This window comes from Lolium perenne, chromosome 4 (assembly GCF_019359855.2).
Source record: "Lolium perenne isolate Kyuss_39 chromosome 4, Kyuss_2.0, whole genome shotgun sequence".
Lineage (NCBI taxonomy): Eukaryota > Viridiplantae > Streptophyta > Magnoliopsida > Poales > Poaceae > Lolium > Lolium perenne.
This window is the reverse complement of record NC_067247.2, coordinates 10,865,272-10,884,640: the sequence shown is the minus strand read 5'-3', so window position 1 is coordinate 10,884,640 and position 19,369 is coordinate 10,865,272.

Genomic DNA, 19,369 nt, shown 5'->3' with positions numbered 1-19,369 from the left:
ACAAAAACTTTTTCTATGCATATAGTGCCACATATAGATTCATGCATTTGAATGATTTTTCTTTTGTGCAATTGCCATTATGAGTGTTAGTATAATGATCAAGTGCTATTTGAACCCTAACAAAGATCATTAAACCCTAATTAGAGAAGAAATGGAGAAAATGGGAAAAACCCATTTCTCTCTTACATACACCTCATACCAAATTGCAAATCCTCACCCTAGGCCATATGTGATTGCTCTATGGTTTCTAAAACTCATATATAACTCAAACAAACACAAATGCACCAAAGAAACCAAATTCAAAGCAAAGGAAAATTCAAAATTTAACTACATATGATAATGGTCATATGTGACAAAAATATTTTCTTCCCTACTTTGCACCACTTTATTTCTTGAAACCTAAACTAAACTTGGTCAACCAAAGCCATGTCATCCAAGACCATGTCAAGGTGAGTACTTTTCATGTTGACCACCATGGCTGGAGTTGACTAGGTTGACCAGAATTAAATTGCCAAAAGGGGATCTGAGAAGAAAAACAAGATTACCCCAAATTTGAAACTTTGCATTTCAAATTCAAATTGAACCCCACCACCACCAAACTAACCTATAATTAATATGTTTAAGATCCACCAAAGAGATTTTCGAAAATTCAAAATTTAAGTTCATGCGGCCATTGTGTCGAACACTTGGCAGGCATATTTTTAGATTTAGGTTACACTCTATTACCCTCAGGTTTCTTGCCTAAACCCCTTTAACCTGTGATCATTACACTCTCCTACATCCCCTGCATCATCCCAGTACCTGCCTTGGTCGATTAAAGTGAGAGAAGGGGGAAAAGAAACCCTAAACTAAGCATGCCATGGCCATGCCGGCCACCTTTGGCCACCATCTCTCTGGCCTCCCTCTCTCCTCAAATTCTTGTCCTGGAGCATCTACCCTGCACAAGGATGATGACCATGCACGGCCGAGCCTCGCGCACGCACATTATTGGCCAGGAGAGCCGCGTCCAAAACCTTGCCAGTACGTCGTGCGCTCGAGCAGCCTACGCCTCCCCTGCAAAGCCTACCGCTGCGTCGAGCACCGCCTCTGCGCCCTCTAGCCACTAGACATGATCGATCGACTGCGGCCGCCTCGTCACCGTCGTCCTCGCCGGCGAAGTACCGCGGGTACTGCCGCACTCATCGCACGCGCCCGAGCCATCCTTTCACCCTTTTGCTGCGCCAGCTACTCCTCGAGCATCGCCAGGACGACGCCTACAAGATGCTGTCCTCGCCTTGCCCTTTCGAGCGCCGGAGCAGCCGCGCCATGGCCGTTCCCCCACAGCACCCCACGGCCACCCCCGCCTGCTATAAATAGAGGAGCTCCGCGCTCAACTTCTTCACACCATCTGCTCGCCTCTCCTCACTGATCACTCTCCCCACCTCAATTTAACACCACACCGCCGGAGCTGCTCCAATCGCAAGACGAAGGCCGCCGGAGATCTGAGATCGACGCCGTTGATCCACGCCGCCCCAGGCCTCGCCACTGCTTCCAGGAGCTTCAGCACCCTCGACAACGCCACCTCGTCCTCGCCAGAACCCCGCGGGAACGCCGGTAGGCCCTCCGACCCCCTAGACTCGCCGCCAGTGACTCGCCTCTCGTCGGGGAAGACGACGCCTGCTGGCCGTCGATCCCCCATCTAATCTAACGCTCCTCGCTCACCCATACCGGTTCGGTGTTTAAGTGGCGCTGACAGGTGGAGCCACCTCGTCAGGCGGCCCACGCGCACTGCTGCGTTGCTGGCCCGTAACGGTTCGTTTGAATCCTGGGCCCGTAGGCTTTTCCCGCGCGGCCCAGTTAATCAAAAATCTGTTTAAATCAAAATTTCTCAAATGCTTGCAGATGCCAACTTCAAATTTGAATAGTTTGAAATCTGCCAAACCAAATTTAGCAAACTTTATACCGCTGGAAAGCCCATGAAATTATCTAACCAATGCTACTGGTCCCATCCCCAATTTCGAAGTCGAATTAATTTGCCAAAAATAACAAAACAGGTAGTTCTGCAGATTCAAACATTATTTAAAAATCAACCATAATTGATTTTGAGTTGTTTACAACTCTCATAGTTCACAAATGTTGTACCCTAATTGATTATTTAATAATATAGCCAGGTTGTTTGCATGATCATGGAATAGATCAAAATAGTGGCTATGGAGCCATTTCTAGTTCATTTCAAACTTGGGAATTCAAATGTTGAAATAGTATGAGAGCCTCCCTCTAATTTAAATCTTGATCTTAAGTAATATAAGAAGAGGTAATGACCTTGGGTTAGTAAACCTCTGATTGTATTTACTTTAAGATTTTAAATCATTTAGATGCTAAGTTTAAATAGCATAAGGTGTGTCACCTTATTTAAATTGTTTTCCCTCATAATAGATATGAAATGTTGACCATGGTCAACCTATATTTCATACCTTATTATTATGAGTGAAAATTAAATCTTGAAATAATATAATAAGAGGAAAGTAGTTTATCTCCAAAAGATTAAATAGCAATTCAAATGAAAACTTATAAATAAGAGGAAATTATTTTTCTCTTAAATAAGAATGAACCAAGTAATCCACCATGCTTGAATTTTGTGATGATAGTATTAATTGAGTGAACTCTTTGGTGTGTGTTAGTTTAGTATCCAAGATTGGTTTGGTGTTTATACCTCGTATTCGTATATAGACGCTAGTACGGAAGAATACCAAGAGGAGGAGGAGACCAACTTCCAAGGAGAGGAAGACCACTTTGACCAATACCACCAAGGCAAGCTAACCCTTGCTAAACACAAGTGCTTAAGCTCTACAAGAGCAAAGGCACCCTCACATTTTACCTTCATATTTTACCTATCCTATGTTTTTACTTACTTCTACTTTTTCTTATTTATTTCAAAGTCCTTTTGATTTATGATTCTTTTGGTCTAGAGTAGAACATTACTTGGAGTAGATTAGCACAACTCAAAGCTAGATAGCACCCTTCGTATAGTTGCTAGTGCTAATCAATTAAAATTGACTACTCTAGATGGGGAACTTGGTGAAGTGAAATGACTTGGGTTGACTAAGAGTTGATGGTGAATTTGACCAAGAGAAGATGGTGATTTTTGATAAAAACTGATGATTGGGTTTGAATGCGATACCCTTCCAATTATACAAGTACCCCCACAATACCTGATTATGGGTAGGGCTTAACTAGAAGCTTGTGTATTCTAGTATGGGTTCCCTCTAAACAAGCATCATAGGGGTTACGCCCAGGCTGCCTCCGTATATGAGAAATGATGTGAATATGAGGTGAATGTACGACCCAAGCCCTGTGCAGTTCCCGGGTTAACAGTTGGTTTTCACCGGGAGGCCAAGCTCATGGGGAGAGGTGCCTATACTAGTATATATAAGTGAAAGGTTATGGTTGATGATCCGCGTACTGAGTTACGATGATTCGAGGTTATCCTCGACGGATGTAATCAAAAGTTGTGGCACAAGAGTACAACCTCTGCAGAGTGTTAAAACTATTCGAATAGCCGTGTCCACGGTTACGGACGATTGGAAAGGCCATACTGTTCCGTTATCAGAATTTTTGATCTTAAAAAGGAATGGTGAATTGAAAGGTGATTTGAGTCTGAATCATAACTGAGTTGTGGGAATGACACTAATGTTCCCACGTGAGTTAGTCTAGCAAATGATAAGTCTTTACTGATGTTTTGATGAACTAAACTTGGCTTTCCGCAAATAAACTTAGAGCTTAGTACCCCCTTGAATACACCACTTACTCAATTACTTTAGTATTAGTTTGCGAGTACTTTAAAGTACTCATGGCTTTGCCCTGGCTATTCAAATGCCAGACTTTGAGGAGGAGCAACAGTATCCGGATGACGGACAACAAGATGTCTACAATAACTAGGATCGTCTCCGAACGTCAAGCGTTGCCTGTGGGACAGATAGTCCACTACTACTACGCTCCCGCTACTTATGTGTGTTGTTGAACAATATATTTGTGTAATATTGGATCATGTGATCCGTGGTTGTAAGACAAGTATGTGCTGTAATAAATGATGACTCTGAACTACTTACTATTATGTCTCGCAAAAACTATCTTCCTGGGATTGCGATGTATGATATAATGGGCATCTGGACTTAAAAATCCGGGTGTTGACATAATCCCTATCACTGTTCACATGGCCCCTCCAACCCGCAACATGACGCAAGAGGCAATGATGCAGATGTTGCAACAGATGATGGCCGATAGAGAAGTTGAGAGAGCTGAACGGCAAGCCAACTTAGCAGCAGTTCAACAGATTGCCCAGGGTAATCAAGGCCACAGAAACCACGACCATCCAGGGTCAAAATTAAAGAACTTCCAGAACACCAACCCACCCGTGTTTAGCAAAACAGAGTAGCCCTTGGACGCGGACGATTGGCTCCAGACCATGGAGAATAACCTTGAGGTTGCCGGAGTGGAAGAGAACGAGAAAGTACTATTTGCCACCCACTATCTAGCGGGACCTGCCAGTGCCTGGTGGACAAGTGCCCGCGCATTGAATGCAGGGCAAATGATGACTTGGGCAGATTTCAAGCTCAAGTTTAGCAAGTATCATGTGCCACCGGGTTTGATTAAGAAGATGAGGGATGAGTTCAGAGGGCTGAAGCAAGGTCGCCTCACCGTGGTAGAATACCGCGACAGATTCCTCACTCTGTCAAGGTACGCCCCGGACGAGACGGACACCACCGAGAAGAGGAAGGAAAGATTCTTGAATGGTCTGCATGATGAGATGCAGACGGTGCTGGTCAACATCCCTTTTGCTGACCTCGAAGCTCTTGTTGACTCCGCCATCCAAATGGAAGGGAAGCTCAACCAGGCCAATGAAAACCGCAAGCGCAGAATGATGCATCAGAGTGGGCCCAGCAATACCCCCAGGTATCGCCCCAGCTCAAGTGGAGGCTTCGCCCCCAGAAACAACAAACCCCCTATGCAGCACCCACGTCCGGGTTATCCAAACCGGAGTGGAGGAAACCCCAGGCCAGGAGGCCACCCCAACAACAGCAACTACAACAACAACAACTTCAACCGCGCTCCACCCCGAGCCCCCAACCACCACAAAAACACCTCCAACACTGCTCCGCGGACTGGGAGCAACGCGGTTCCCATCACCCCCAAGGACAAGTCCACCATCACCTGTTACGAATGCGGAGTGGTGGGGCACTACTCCAACGAGTGCCCCAAGAGACTCGCCAAGACTGCCGCCAACACCTCCGGCCCTGCTCAGCAACAACGTCGTGTCGCCAACAACAAGAAGTTCACCCCCAACAACCCGAACAACCGTAGCGGCCGCCTCTTTCACATGAGTGCGGAAGAAGCTCAGGAAGCCCCAGATGTAGTGCTGGGTATGTTCTCTGTTAACTCAATACCCGCAAGAGTGTTGTTTGATTCGGGAGCATCGCATTTGTTTGTTAAGGAGGATTTTGCATGCACTAGTAAGATTCAACCTATCAGTTTGAAGCATGTCATGATAGTTCAAATACCTGGTTCAACCACTAAAGCTAGAAAAATTTGCAAAGATGTGCCAATCATAATCCAAGAAATAGAATTTTATGCAAATCTGATTGTTCTGGGAACACAAGGCTTGGAAGTAGTCCTGGGTATGGACTGGATGGCGAAACATCATGGGTTAATTGATTGTGCCAAGAAGGCCATCACCATGACTAGTAGCACCGGAAGATTAGTTGAGCACATATCCGAAAGACTGCCCAGAAAGTTTACTTGCAACCAGAGTCTAGCCAAACCCACCTTGGATCAGATCAGGGTCGTTTGTCGATATCCTGATGTGTTTCCTGATGATCTACCCGGTATGCCCCCAGATCGGGATATCGAGTTTATTATCGAGTTGATCCCTGGAACCGGGCCTATAGCCCAGAGAGCCTATAGTATGAACCCGGCAGAATTAGTGGAACTGAAGAAGCAACTGGATGATATGCTATTCAAAGGTCTGATTCGACCAAGTGCGTCACCTTGGAGGTCACCGGTTTTGTTTGTAGACAAGAAGGTCGGTGCAAATCGTTTATGTACGGATTACCGTAAGCTTAACGATGTCACCATCAAGAACAAGTATCCGTTACCAAAGATAGAAGAGTTGTTTGATCAATTGACCGGTGCCAAAGTGTTCTCGAAGATTGATTTGAGGACAGGTTACCACCAACTGAAGATTCGAGCCACCGATATCCCCAAAACTGCTTTCACCACCCGATATGGATTGTATGAGTACAATGTCATGTCATTTGGATTAACCAATGCCCCCGCTTATTTCATGAATCTCATGAATAAGATCTTTATGAACTTTCTGGATAAGTTTGTCGTTGTTTTCATCGAGGACATCCTTATCTACTCCAAGTCCGAGGAAGAGCATGAGCATCACCTGGAAGTTGTCTTGGATACCCTTCGGGAGCATCAGTTGTACGCCAAGTTTAGCAAGTGTGAGTTCTGGTTAAAGGAAGTAGGATTCCTAGGTCATATCTTGTCCGCCGGAGGAATTGCCGTTGACCCCTCGAAGATCAAGACTGTTGAAGAATGGAAAGCCCCAACCACTCAGACTGAAGTCCGTGCTTTTCTCGGATTGGCGGGATACTACCGCCGATTCGTTGAGGGATTCTCGAGCATAGCAAGACCAATGACTCAACTCTTGAAGAAGGATAAGAAGTTTGAATGGACAGAGAAGTGTGAAGAGAGTTTTCAACAACTCAAGCTTAGATTGACCACCGCCCCAATACTAATCATGCCGGACATGACCAAGCCCTTCGACGTCTATTGCGATGCATCCAAGATTGGTCTTGGATGTGTGTTGATGCAAGAAGGCAAAGTGATATCATATCTGTCCAGACAGCTAAAGCAGCATGAGCAGAACTATCCAACCCATGATTTAGAGCTAGCAGTCGTGGTGTTAGCACTGAAAGTATGGCGTCATTACCTCATGGGTAATCGATGCGAGATTTACTCGGATCACAAGAGCCTGAAGTATATCTTCACGCAGAAGGAGCTGAATATGAGATAGCGCAGATGGATAGAACTAATCAAGGATTACGACATGGAAATTCACTACCACCCCGGCAAGGCCAATGTGGTAGCGGATGCTCTGAGTAGACTGCCGTGTCAGTTGAACTCCATGTTAGCAAGTGAGCAACCTAGCCTGTTTCAAGAGTTTGAACAGTTTAGACTTGAACTTGTTAGTGAAGGATATCTCGCTAGCATTGAACTCCAACCCACCCTGATTAGTCAGATCAAGGAAGCTCAGAAAGGAAATGCTAGTATTGACGGAATCAAGAGCGAGATAGCCGCGGGAAAGGCACCGGGATTCACTGTTGATGAAGAAGGAGTGCTATGGTACAACGGACGCCTTTGCATTCCACCGGATTCGGAGTTGAAGCAAGTTATACTAAAAGAAGCCCACGACACCCTGTACTCCATTCACCCCGGAGGAACCAAGATGTACCAAGATTTGAAAGAACAATTTTGGTGGCATGGAATGAAGAGAGAAATTGGAAGCTACATCGCCAGATGTGATATCTGTCAAAGAGTCAAGGCAGAACATCAAAGCCCCGCCGGACTGTTGCAACCCCTACAGATTCCCGAATGGAAGTGGGATTCTGTCGGAATGGACTTCATCACCGGACTGCCCAAATTAAGTAAAGGGAATGATTCTATCTGGGTAGTGGTCGACAGGTTGACCAAAGTCGCCCACTTCATCCCCGTCAAGACCACCTATCAAGGACCAAGACTAGCAGAGTTATATATCTCCCGGATAGTCAGCCTGCACGGAACACCGAAGTCGATAGTATCTGATAGAGGATCCCAATTCACCTCCAGATTCTGGCAGAAAGTACATGAGGGGCTCGGAACTCGGCTAAACTTCAGCACAGCCTATCACCCGCAGACCGATGGACAGACTGAACGAGTCAACCAGATACTAGAAGATATGTTGAGAGCTTGTGTACTAGAGTATGGATCCAAGTGGGAGGACTGCTTGCCGTACGCAGAATTCTCGTACAACAACAGTTATCAAGCCAGTTTGCAGATGGCCCCCTTTGAAGCCCTGTACGGAAGGAAATGCCGTACCCCCCTGAATTGGACGGAAGTCGGAGAAAGTCAAGTCTTTGGACCAGATATTCTCCGTGAAGCAGAAGAGAAGGTTCACAAGATCCGCGAGTACCTCAAGACAGCCCAATCAAGACAAAAGAGTTACGCCGATAAGAGAGGCCGAGAGATGACCTTCGAGATCGGAGATTTCGTATACCTCAAAGTGTCCCCCCTTAAAGGAATGCAGAGATTCCAGCTTAGAGGAAAGCTAGCACCCCGATATGTCGGACCTTTCAAAGTCTTGAGTCGCCGAGGAGAAGTGTCCTATCAATTGGAGTTACCGGAAGAAATGTCAGCGGTACACAATGTGTTTCACATCTCGTTACTCCGGAAATGCTTAGAAGTACCGGAATCAACAGAAGTCTTCAAGAACATCGATCATCGAGCTGTGGATATCAACTCAGACCTGACCTATCGCGAAGTGCCTATTCGCATACTGGAAGAAGCCTACAGAACCACCCGCACCCGGAGTATCAAGTTTCTGAAGATCCAATGGAGTAACCACACCGAAGAAGAAGCTACTTGGGAGAGAGAAGACTTCATGAAGACTGAGTACCCAGACCTCTTTAGTACCTAGTTTTCTTTAAGATCTCGGGACGAGATCTTTTGTAAGGGGGAAGGGTTTGTAACATCCCAAGTTTCAATAAATAGTAATCAAGAAAGAAAATTTCCCAAACTCAAATTTTGCAATTAACAAAAAAATTTCTATGCATTTAGGGCCACATATAGTTTCATGCATTTGAGTGAATTTCTTTTGTGCAATTGCCATGATGAGTGTTAGTATGATGATCAATTGCTTTTTGAACCCTAACAAAGATGATTAAACCCTAGATTGAGAAGAAATGAAGAAAATGGGAAAAACCCATATTTCACTTACATACACAAGATCACCCGAATTTGACCAAGTCAGAGGTGGGCCGCGATCAAGATGGGCTTGAAGATTATACATTGAAGAATATACGTGAATCGGCCTTGTGTACCAAGTTTGGGCTAGTTTGCCCGTGTATCTGTAACATACACTAGTAGGAAAAGCCTCATCAGTGGCGCACCAAAAACACATTCTGTGGCGCATGGGTGGTGCGCCACAGAATTCTCGCCACAAAAATAAGGATTCTGTGGCGCACCAGCCAATGCGCCACAGAAAGCTTATTTCTGTGGCGCACCGGGCGGTGGTGCGCCACAGAAACAGGAAGTCTTATTTCTGTGGCGCACCACCGCCGGTGCGCCACAGAATTTTTTTTAAATTTTCAAAAAAAGTGGCGGCCAGATCTAGATCTAGATCTGGGGCCGCCGAATTTTTTTTTTAAATTTTTCTGGAAGGTCGCCAGAGGTGGGTGATTGGTTGCGTGGGTGGGGTGGGTGGGTGGAGGATGAGGCCGGCCGGAGGAGGTGGTGGTGGTGGAATAGGAGCAGGTGGAGGAGGAGGTGGAGGTGGAGGTGGAGGTGGTGGTGGTGGTGGTGGTGGTGGTAGAGGAGGAGGAGGAGGAGGTGGTGGTGGTGGTGGTGGTGGTGGTAGAGGAGGTGGTGGTGGTGGTTGTTGTTGTTGTCGCCGGAGGAGGAGGAGAAGGTGGTTGTTGTGGAGGAGGTGGTCGGCGGAGGAGGTGTTGGTCGTGGTCGCCGGAGTAGGTCGCCGGAGTTGGTCGCTGGTGTAGGAGAGGATAGAGGAGAAGTGGAGAAGTGGAGGAGAGGAAGAGAAGAGGAGAGGAGGAGAAGGGGAGAAGTGGAGAAGTGGAGGAGAGGAAGAGAAGAGGGGAGGAGAAGGGGAGAAGTGGAGAATGGGAGAAGGGGAGAAGTGGAGAAATGGAGGAGAGAAGGAGAAGTGGGCGCCAGAAATTTCAAATTTCGAACGTTATTTCTGTGGCGCATGGGCACTTGGTGCGCCACAGAATTTTTTTTCTTTTTTTTTGTATTTTGCAGCAAAAAATCTTTAACTGCCCGTAACTTTTTACTCTTTTCGAATTTGTAGATTCTAAAAATTGTCCAACCGGGCAAGCCCGGGTGAATTCGAATGTAGATTTTTCGTGGGAACATTTTGATATATTATGCATTTTTTTCGAGTTCGTATGCAACCAGAAATCCAGTTTGATGATTTTCCCACGTAATTTTGCAAAAAAAGTCGAAATTATTGTTTGTTAATTCTCAGTGGTAAAAGATGACATAATACATAGGCATCTTGAAGGGATTTATTTTTTGAAAATTTTATCTATTTATTTTTTATTTTTTACAGAGGTTAAAAAGGCGATCCACGGCGGGGGGGGGGGGGTGGAGTTGCATGGAACTCATGTGCGCCACGAAATAAGGCTTACGTGGCGCACCATCCCACGTGCGCCACGAAAGTCTTAATTCAATGGCGCAACAGGGACCGGTGCGCCTACGAAGTCTTAATTCAGTGGCGCACCAGGCCAGTGCGCCACAGAATGTCTTATTTCTGTGGCGCACGTGATCCTGTGCGCCACAGAAATAGTGAAACCAATGATTGGGGCTGACCCCACCAAATTTCTGTGGCGCATGGATCCCTAGTGCGCCACAAAATTAAGCTATTTCTGTGGCGCACCGTGTCTGGTGCGCCACAAAATAACTTTCTGTGGCGCATTTTTGGTGGTGCGCCACAGAAATAAGCTCCGCCTATAAGGGTTTTCCTACTAGTGATAGTAGGATAAGTGTCGGTTAGTTAGAGTTGGGCCCGTGCCCGGTTGGGACTATTCCCACGTTAGAAAGTCTACGGACTATAAATAGGTATCTAGGGTTTACGGAAGAAACAACAACCATCGTTCAACACAAACCAATCTCGGCGCATCGCCAACTCCCCCAACTCGAGGGTGTCTTCCAGGTAAGCGTCATGCTGCCTAGATCGCTTCTTGCGATCTAGGCAGTACGAGTTTATTCGTTATCCAGGCGTTGCTCGTACTGAAGCCTTTTTGATGGCGAGCAATGTAGTTATCGTAGACGTGTTAGGGTTAGCATTGTTCTTCATATCACATGCTATCGTCGTGCAACCCTGATACGTCTAGCCGCCCTTACACCCATCTCAGGTGTAGGGGCGGCACCCCGCTTGATCGTTATTAGGTAGATCCGATCCGTTATGGTTGCTCCTTGTTCTGCAAGGATTAGTTTAATATCTGCATGGTTAGGCCTTACAAACGGGTTGAAGGATCCAGTGGCGCGTAGGGTGTAGTTTGCTAGCCCTAGACAGGATGTTCCGGGGATCAACCTCGTGTTGGTTTTTAGGCCTTGTCTAGGGTCGGCTTACGATCACCATGCGTGGCCGCGAGGCTCAATCACGAGTAGGATGTTCCGATTATGCGGTGAAAACCCCAAATCGTAGTAGGTCGTTTTAGCTTTATTTCGATCAAGCAGGACCACCATATATTCGTGCACCTCGTACGAATCATGGGTGGATCGGCTCTTTGAGCCGATTCACAGGATAACCTGAGAGCCGATCGAGGCTCGTATATAATGTTTACATGTATGCCCTGCAGGAAACTAAGCGAGGCACATCCATCACCTTCCTGGCCAGGTATACGGTCAGGTGGCACGCCCTTGCACCAGCATCGGCGCGTGCGTTCCAGAAGACTTGCGGGCCGCCGCTCAGAGGGACCAGGGCCAGCCGCAGCCCTGAGTTGTTCCCGGCTCTACTGTGTTGCCCGTCGCTGCTCGCCGGTGGGTTTCTGACCGCAACACATTCTGGCACGCCCGGTGGGACCATCTTCGACAACAACCCCGTCGCCATCTACATCTGAGATGGCGGAAGGCACGCCAGTCACGTACGATGACCTGACTGAGGAGCTCAAGAAGAAGTACGACGAGGTCAAAGCACTCCTCGAAGCCGACCTCATCGGCTCTTTTCACAGAACTCGCTCGCATGGCATCAGGTGGAAAGGGTTCAACCCTGAAGGCGCGCTCGATGGAATGGACCTGTCCACCCCGTCAGAAGAACGCACCACGTCCCTGCGGCAGGAGATTAACTTCATGGTAGCTCACTCTCTGCACCGCCATTCTGAGAGCCTGGTGAACACTTTGGAGCGTGTCGCTCTTCGGGTAATCCAGGAGATCATGAGGAATCAGTACTCTCCGTCAGGACCAGCTCTGGGGACTCACCGAGGAGAGATACCACTCCAGTCCCGTCCACCGTTGCCATTTGCGCTGGCAGCACCGGAAGTGTCGGATTCACCGGCATACGTCGTCTACAAGATCGGCGGTGATCCTAGTGATTACCAATTCTTGCATGAGGCGCCCAAGGAGATCCCTCACGGATACACGTGCACATACGTGCCGGACTGCAGTAACTGGGCACTCACAAACCAGGCTGCAACAGCAGGGGCTTCTGGAACAACAGGAGGAGCTTCGGGGACAGATCTTGAGAAGCAGACGTGGCTAGCTAAGTATGCCACCCCGACAAACCTCCAGAGCACGGCTCCTGCAGTCGGCTCAGAACTGGAAAAATAGGCATGGCTGGCTAAGTACGCCACTCCGGCGAATCTTCAGAGTTCAACTCCGACAGCCAGCACCGTGGATCAAATCAGTACCATCTTGAGAGACCAGTTCGGCATGGTGCCGAAAAGGAGGATAATCGGCTATTCCAAGCCGTACCCCAACGCGTACGAATTGATCCCACTACCACCCAAATATCGGCTCCCGGACTTCTCCAAGTTCAACGGTTCAGATGGTTCCAGCCCCATCGAGCACGTGAGCCGATATTTGGCACAGCTGGGCATGATCTCAGCGTCAGATGAGCTGCGTGTGAGGTTCTTTGCACAGTCCCTCACCGGATCGGCTTTCGGGTGGTACACATTGCTACCACCAGATTCAATCCAGACCTGGAAGCAGTTGGAAGAGCAGTTCCACGTGCAGTATCACTCAGAATCTTCCGAGGCCGGCATAGCCGATTTAGCGCAAGTACGACAGAGGCGCGGAGAAACAGTGTCAGAATTCATCCAGCGCTTCAGGACCGTTAGGAACCGATGCTATTCGGCTCATTTGACTGAGAAAGAAGCAGTCGAGTTGGCGGTGGTAGGTCTCGCATCACCGATCAAGGACGTGGCCTCCCAAGTAGATTACCCTTCACTGGCGCACATGGTGCAGAAGCTGTCAGCATATGAACAGTGCCACCCAGACGTTTACCAGGATAAATTCAAGCGCGCAGTGGTCCTGGTCGAGGCAGATGAAGACGAAGGCTCTGCGGGAGATCAGGAGGTAGCAGTAGCTGAATGGACTCGGGGGGCAAGCCCCGTGTCCTGCAAGTGGGTTAAGCCACAAGGACCTCCCAGAGGATTTGACTTCGACGTCACCAAAGCTGAGCAAATTTTCGACCTCTTACTAAAGGAGAAGCAGCTAAAGGTACCCGAAGGCCACAAGATCCCCACGGCTCAGGAGCTGAACGGAAAGCCATACTGCAAATGGCATAACACGTTCACCCATCCCACCAACGGCTGCAGGGTGTGGCGTCAGCAGATCCAAATGGCGATAGAACAAGGGCGTCTAATTTTCGACCAATACGCCATGAAAGTCGACACACACGCCTTCCCCGCCATCAACATGGTGGAGTACACTTACCCAGGAGGGTGCCAGCCAGGTTTCTCGCTCGATATTAACATGGTAGAGCTTGGACACCACTCTGGTAAGGACGGAGACGAGGGCAGCTGCTCTCGTAGCAAGGACACAGAGGAAGCCGCTCCACGCGATCGGCTCCGGCATGATGGCAAGCGCTACGTCACAGAGGGAGAAGTGAAGAACATACGATACCAACGACCTCTCTCTGATCACCTCCTCAACAAATACGTGAGTCAATACGACCAACGCCGACGATACAGCGACGATGATGACAGGGATCACCTGACTAGGGACACCAGGAGATATCGTCGGTGGGAGCGCAACGAGGAGAGATATGAGCGCCACGCCAAGGAAAAATTGAGAGAGCAAGACGACGCGGACAGGCACTGGGACTGTCCCTTCTTCAGACACTGCTGGGATTCAGGAATGAGCCGATTGCCTACAATCGGCAACTGCCCAGAATGTAGACAGAAGAAGAAGGATGCAGCTAACGTGTCCGTGTTCGAGCGTCTGGGACCTCTCTCGCCTCGAAACAAGAACGCTGAGTCCTCTCGAGAAGAAGATCTCGAGGAATGGGAAGACAATGATGAAGAAGAAGATAAGTATCACCGGCCAAGGTGGTGCCCTGATGGACTCAGCCGTTCCCAAAAGCGTAGGGTTCAGCGACTGCGTGGTCTGGAGGAAGCCGAAAGGTTATACCTGCACACGTTGAGGAAGGCGCGGCCTGATCTGGCCGCTAAAATTCAGCGAACCCTGGATGAAGAAGGTCGGCCACAAAAGAAAGAGTGGCGCCCCAAACAAAGGAAAGTCGATGATGCAACATCGGCTGGCACAAATACGGACTATAAATATGTATCTAGGGTTTACGGAATAAACAACAACCATCGTTCAACAACCATCGTTCAACACAAACCAATCTCGGCGCATCGCCAACTCCCCCAACTCGAGGGTTTCTTTCGGGTAAGCGTCATGCTGCCTAGATCGCTTCTTGCGATCTAGGCAGTACGAGTTTATTCGTTATCCAGGCGTTGCTCGTACTGAAGCCTTTTTGATGGCGAGCAACGTAGTTATCGTAGACGTGTTAGGGTTAGCATTGTTCTTCATATCACATGCTATCGTCGTGCAACCCTGATACGTCTAGCCGCCCTTACACCCATCTCAGGTGTAGGGGCGGCACCCCGCTTGATCGTTATTAGGGAGATCCGATCCGTTATGGTTGCTCCTTGTTCTGCAAGGATTAGTTTAATATCTGCATGGTTAGGCCTTACAAACGGGTTGAAGGATCCAGTGGCGCGTAGGGTGTAGTTTGCTAGCCCTAGAGAGGATGTTCCGGGGATCAACCTCGTGTTGGTTTTTAGGCCTTGTCTAGGGTTGGCTTACGATCACCGTGCGTGGCCGTGAGGCTCAATCACGAGTAGGATGTTCCGATTATGCGGTGAAAACCCCAAATCGTAGTAGGTCGTTTTAGCTTTATTTCGATCAAGCAGGACCACCATATATTCGTGCACCTCGTACGAATCATGGGTGGATCGGCTCTTTGAGCCGATTCACAGGATAACCTGAGAGCCGATCGAGGCTCGTATTTAATGTTTACGTGTATGCCCTGCAGGAAACTAAGCGAGGCACATCCATCACCTTCCTGGCCAGGTATACGGTCAGGTGGCACGCCCTTGCACCAGCATCGGCGCGTGCGTTCCAGAAGACTTGCGGGCCGCCGCTCAGAGGGACCAGGGCCAGCCGTAGCCCTGAGTTGTTCCCGGCTCTACTGTGTTGCCCGTCGCTGCTCGCCGGTGGGTTTCTGACTGCAACACAATTTGCAAAACCTCACCCTAGGCCATTATTGCTTGCCCCCTTGCTTGTAAAATACTTCAATGTGATAAACTAACACAATTGCTCCCTTGGATCAAGAATCAAACACAAGGTAATCAAAATTTCTTCATACATATGATAATGGTCATATGGCCCAAAATTATTTTCTTCTCTACTTGGCACCACCTAAATTCTTGAAACCTAAACTAAACTTGGTCAACCAAAGCCATGTCATCCAAGACCATGTGAAGGTGAGTACTTTTCATGTTGACCACCATGGCTAGAGTTGACTAGGTTGACCATAATTAAATTGCCAAAATGGGATCTGAGAAGAAAAACAAGATGACCTCAAATTTGAATTTTTGCAAAACAACTCCAAATTGAGCAAAACCACCACCAATCCAACACATTCATTATATATTTGAGATTCACCAAAAAGAAAACCAAAATTCAAACAAAAGTTTCATGCGGCCATTTAATCAAACACTTGGCAGGCTATGTTTCACTTTAGTGTTACCCTCTATTATACAATGGTTCTAAGCCTAAACCAACTTTCTCTGGTGATCATTAGCTACCCCTGGCTCCCCTGCATCAAGCTTGGTACATGCTATGGCTTGGTAAAGTGGAAAAGCATGGAGAAAACCACCATGTCATGCACACGCGGCCACCTTTGGCCCAGCTCTCTGCAGCCCTCCTCTCAACTCTTCTCCTTGTCCCAGAGCATCTTGGCATCACCAGGCATCTCACCGTACGCAGCCCAGCATCGCCCAGCCACGGCATTGGCCAGAACGCGCGCGCCCAAAGTCGGCCAGAACATGCCAGCACGCGCGGTGATCGCGCTCTGGCCGCGCAAGGACGCGCCAGTACGTCGAGCCACTCGATCGACGCCGTCCTCCCCCTACATCCCTATCTCTGTAACGAGCACCGCCTCCCTGCCCTCTACCACCTAGACACGCTCAAGCGACCGCGGCTGCCTCGTCACCGTCGTCCTCGCCGGAGAAGTACCGCGGGTACTGGCGCACTCGAATCGAACCCCTGAGCGATCCCGTCACCCTTTCCGTGCGCCAGCTGCACCTAGAGCATCGCCAGGACACCGCCTACACGCTGCCGTCCTCGCCTTGCCCTTTCGCTCGCCACAGGAGCCGCGCCATGGCCGCTCCTTCTCAGCACCCAACGGCCAACCCTCGACGCTATAAATAGAGGCGATCGGCTCCTCCCTTCTGCACACCATCCACTCCCCTCTCCTCACTGAGCCACCTCCACCCCTCAATTTCACCAGTCGCCGCCGGAGCCGCTCGAATTGCAAGCTCAAGTCCGCCGGAGCTCGCAGAAGCCCTGCTTCGCCTGGAGCCTCCCCGAGCGTCGCTGCTGCACCAGGCTGTTCCTCGTCAACGACCACTTCTCCGCGCTTACTGCCAGACACCTGCAACGGCCTGGTAGGCACCCCGACCCCCTAGGCTCGCCGCTAGTGAGCTCGCCTCTCGCCGGAGACGACGACGCTCACGCACCGTCGATCTCCTTTCTAATCCTACGGCGTAGATGTTGCATACCGTTTCGCTGAGTTACAGCACACTGACGGGTGGCCCCCACCTCGTCAATGTGGCCCGTGGCACCAGTTGCTAGTTGGGCTGTGAGTGGGTTTGAATACCGTTTCGGCCCAGTAGTGTTTCCCGCCTAAGCCCACGATTCAAATATGGCTTTAATCTAAATTCAAAATGTTCTGCAGATGGTTTAGTAAAATTTGAATAGTTTGAAATCTGCCAAACCAAATTTAGCAAACTTTATATCTCTGGAAAGCCCAAGAAATTATCTACACTTTGCCACTGGTCCCATCTCCAAATTCGAAATAGATTTAAAATGCCAAAATTAACAAAACAGAAACTTCTGCAGATTCAAACATTATTTAAAATTCAACCATAACTGATTTTGAGTTGATTCCAACTCTCATAGTTCACAAATGTTGTACCCTAATTGATTATGCAATAATATAGCCAGGTTGTTTGCATGATCATGGACTAGATCAAAATAGTGGCTATGGAGCCATTTCTAGTCCATTTCAAACTTGGGAATACAAATTTTATAAGTAGTGTGAGAGCACCTCTCTCATTTAAATCTTGATCTTGAGTAATATAAGAAGAGGTAATAACCTAGGGGTAATAAACCTCTGATTTTATTTACTTCAAGATTTTAAATCATTTAGATGCTAAGTTTAAATGGCATAAGGTGTGCCACCTTATTTAAATTGTTTTCCCTCATAATAGATATGAAATGTTGACCATGGTCAACCTATATTTCATACCTTATTATTATGAGTGAGAATTAAATCTAGAAAGAATATAATAAGAGGAAAGTAGTTTCTCTCCAAAGGATTAAATAACAATTCAAATGAATACTTATAAATAAGGGGAAATTATTTTCCTCTTAAATAAGCATGAACCAAGTAATTCACCTTGCCTGAATTAGTGTGATGTTAGTATTACTTGAATGAACTCTTTGGTGTGTTTTAGCTTAGTATACAAGATTGGTGTGGTGATTGTACCTCGTATTCGTATTTTAGACGCTAGTACGGAAGAATACCAAGAGGAGGAGGAGACCAACTTCCAAGGAGAGGAAGACCACTTTGACCAGTACCACCAAGGTAAGCTAACCCTTGCTAATCACCATGATGCCAAGCTTTACAAGAGCAAAGCACCATCACCCTTTTATTTTATGCATTTACCTATCCCATGTTTTTACCTTGCTTTTATTTTTTGCTTATTTGTTTCCAAAGTACTCTTTAATTTATGATTCACTTGTTCTAGAGTAGAACTTCTTTAAGTTTAGCTTAGAGCAATTCAAAGCTAGATAGCACCCCTCATGAAATAGTTGCTAGTGCTAATCAATTAAGATTGACTACTTTAGATGGGAACATGGTGAAGTGAAATAAATTGGGAATGGATGAAAGTTGATGGTGAACGTGACTAAGAGAAGATGGTGATTTTTGATAAAACTGATGATTGGGTTTGAATGCGATACCCTTCCAATTATACAAGTACCCCCACAATACCTGATTATGGGTAGGGCTTAACTGGAAGCTTGTGTATTTTAGTATGGGTTCCCTCTAAACAAGCATCATAGAGGTTACGCCGAGGCTGCCTCCGTATCTGAGAAATGATATGAATATGAGGTGAATGTATGACCCAAGCCCTGTGCAGTTCCCGGGTTAACAGTTGGTTTTCACCGGGAGGCCAAGCTCATGGGGAGAGGTGCCTATACTAGTATATATAAGTGAAAGGTTATGGTTGATGATCCGCGTACTGAGTTACGATGATTCGAGGTTATCCTCGACGGGTATAATCAAAAGTTATGGCACAAGAGTACAACCTTTGTAGAGTGTTAAACCTATTCGAATAGCCGTGTCCACGGTTACGGACGATTGGAAAGGCCATACTGTTCCGTTATCAGAATTTTTGATCTTAAAAAGGAATGATGATTTGAATACTGATTTTGAGTTTGAATTTCACAAATGATTTGTGGGAATGACACTAATGTTCCCACTTGAGTTAGTCTAGAAAATGCTAAGTCTTTACCAAAGATTTGAGGAAATAAAACTTGGCTTTCCGCAAATAAGCCTAGAGCTTAGTACCCCTGGATTACTTCTCTTAAGTAATTACTTTAGTATTAGTTTGCGAGTGCTTTAAAGTACTCATGGCTTTGCCCTGGCTATTCAAATGCCAGACTTTGAGGAGGAGCAACATTATCCGGATGACGGACAGCAAGAGGTCTACGATAACTAGGGTCGTCTCCGAACGTCAAGCGTTGCCTGTGGGACAATAGTCCACTACTACTACGCTTCCGCTACTTATGTGTGTTGTTGAACAATCTATTC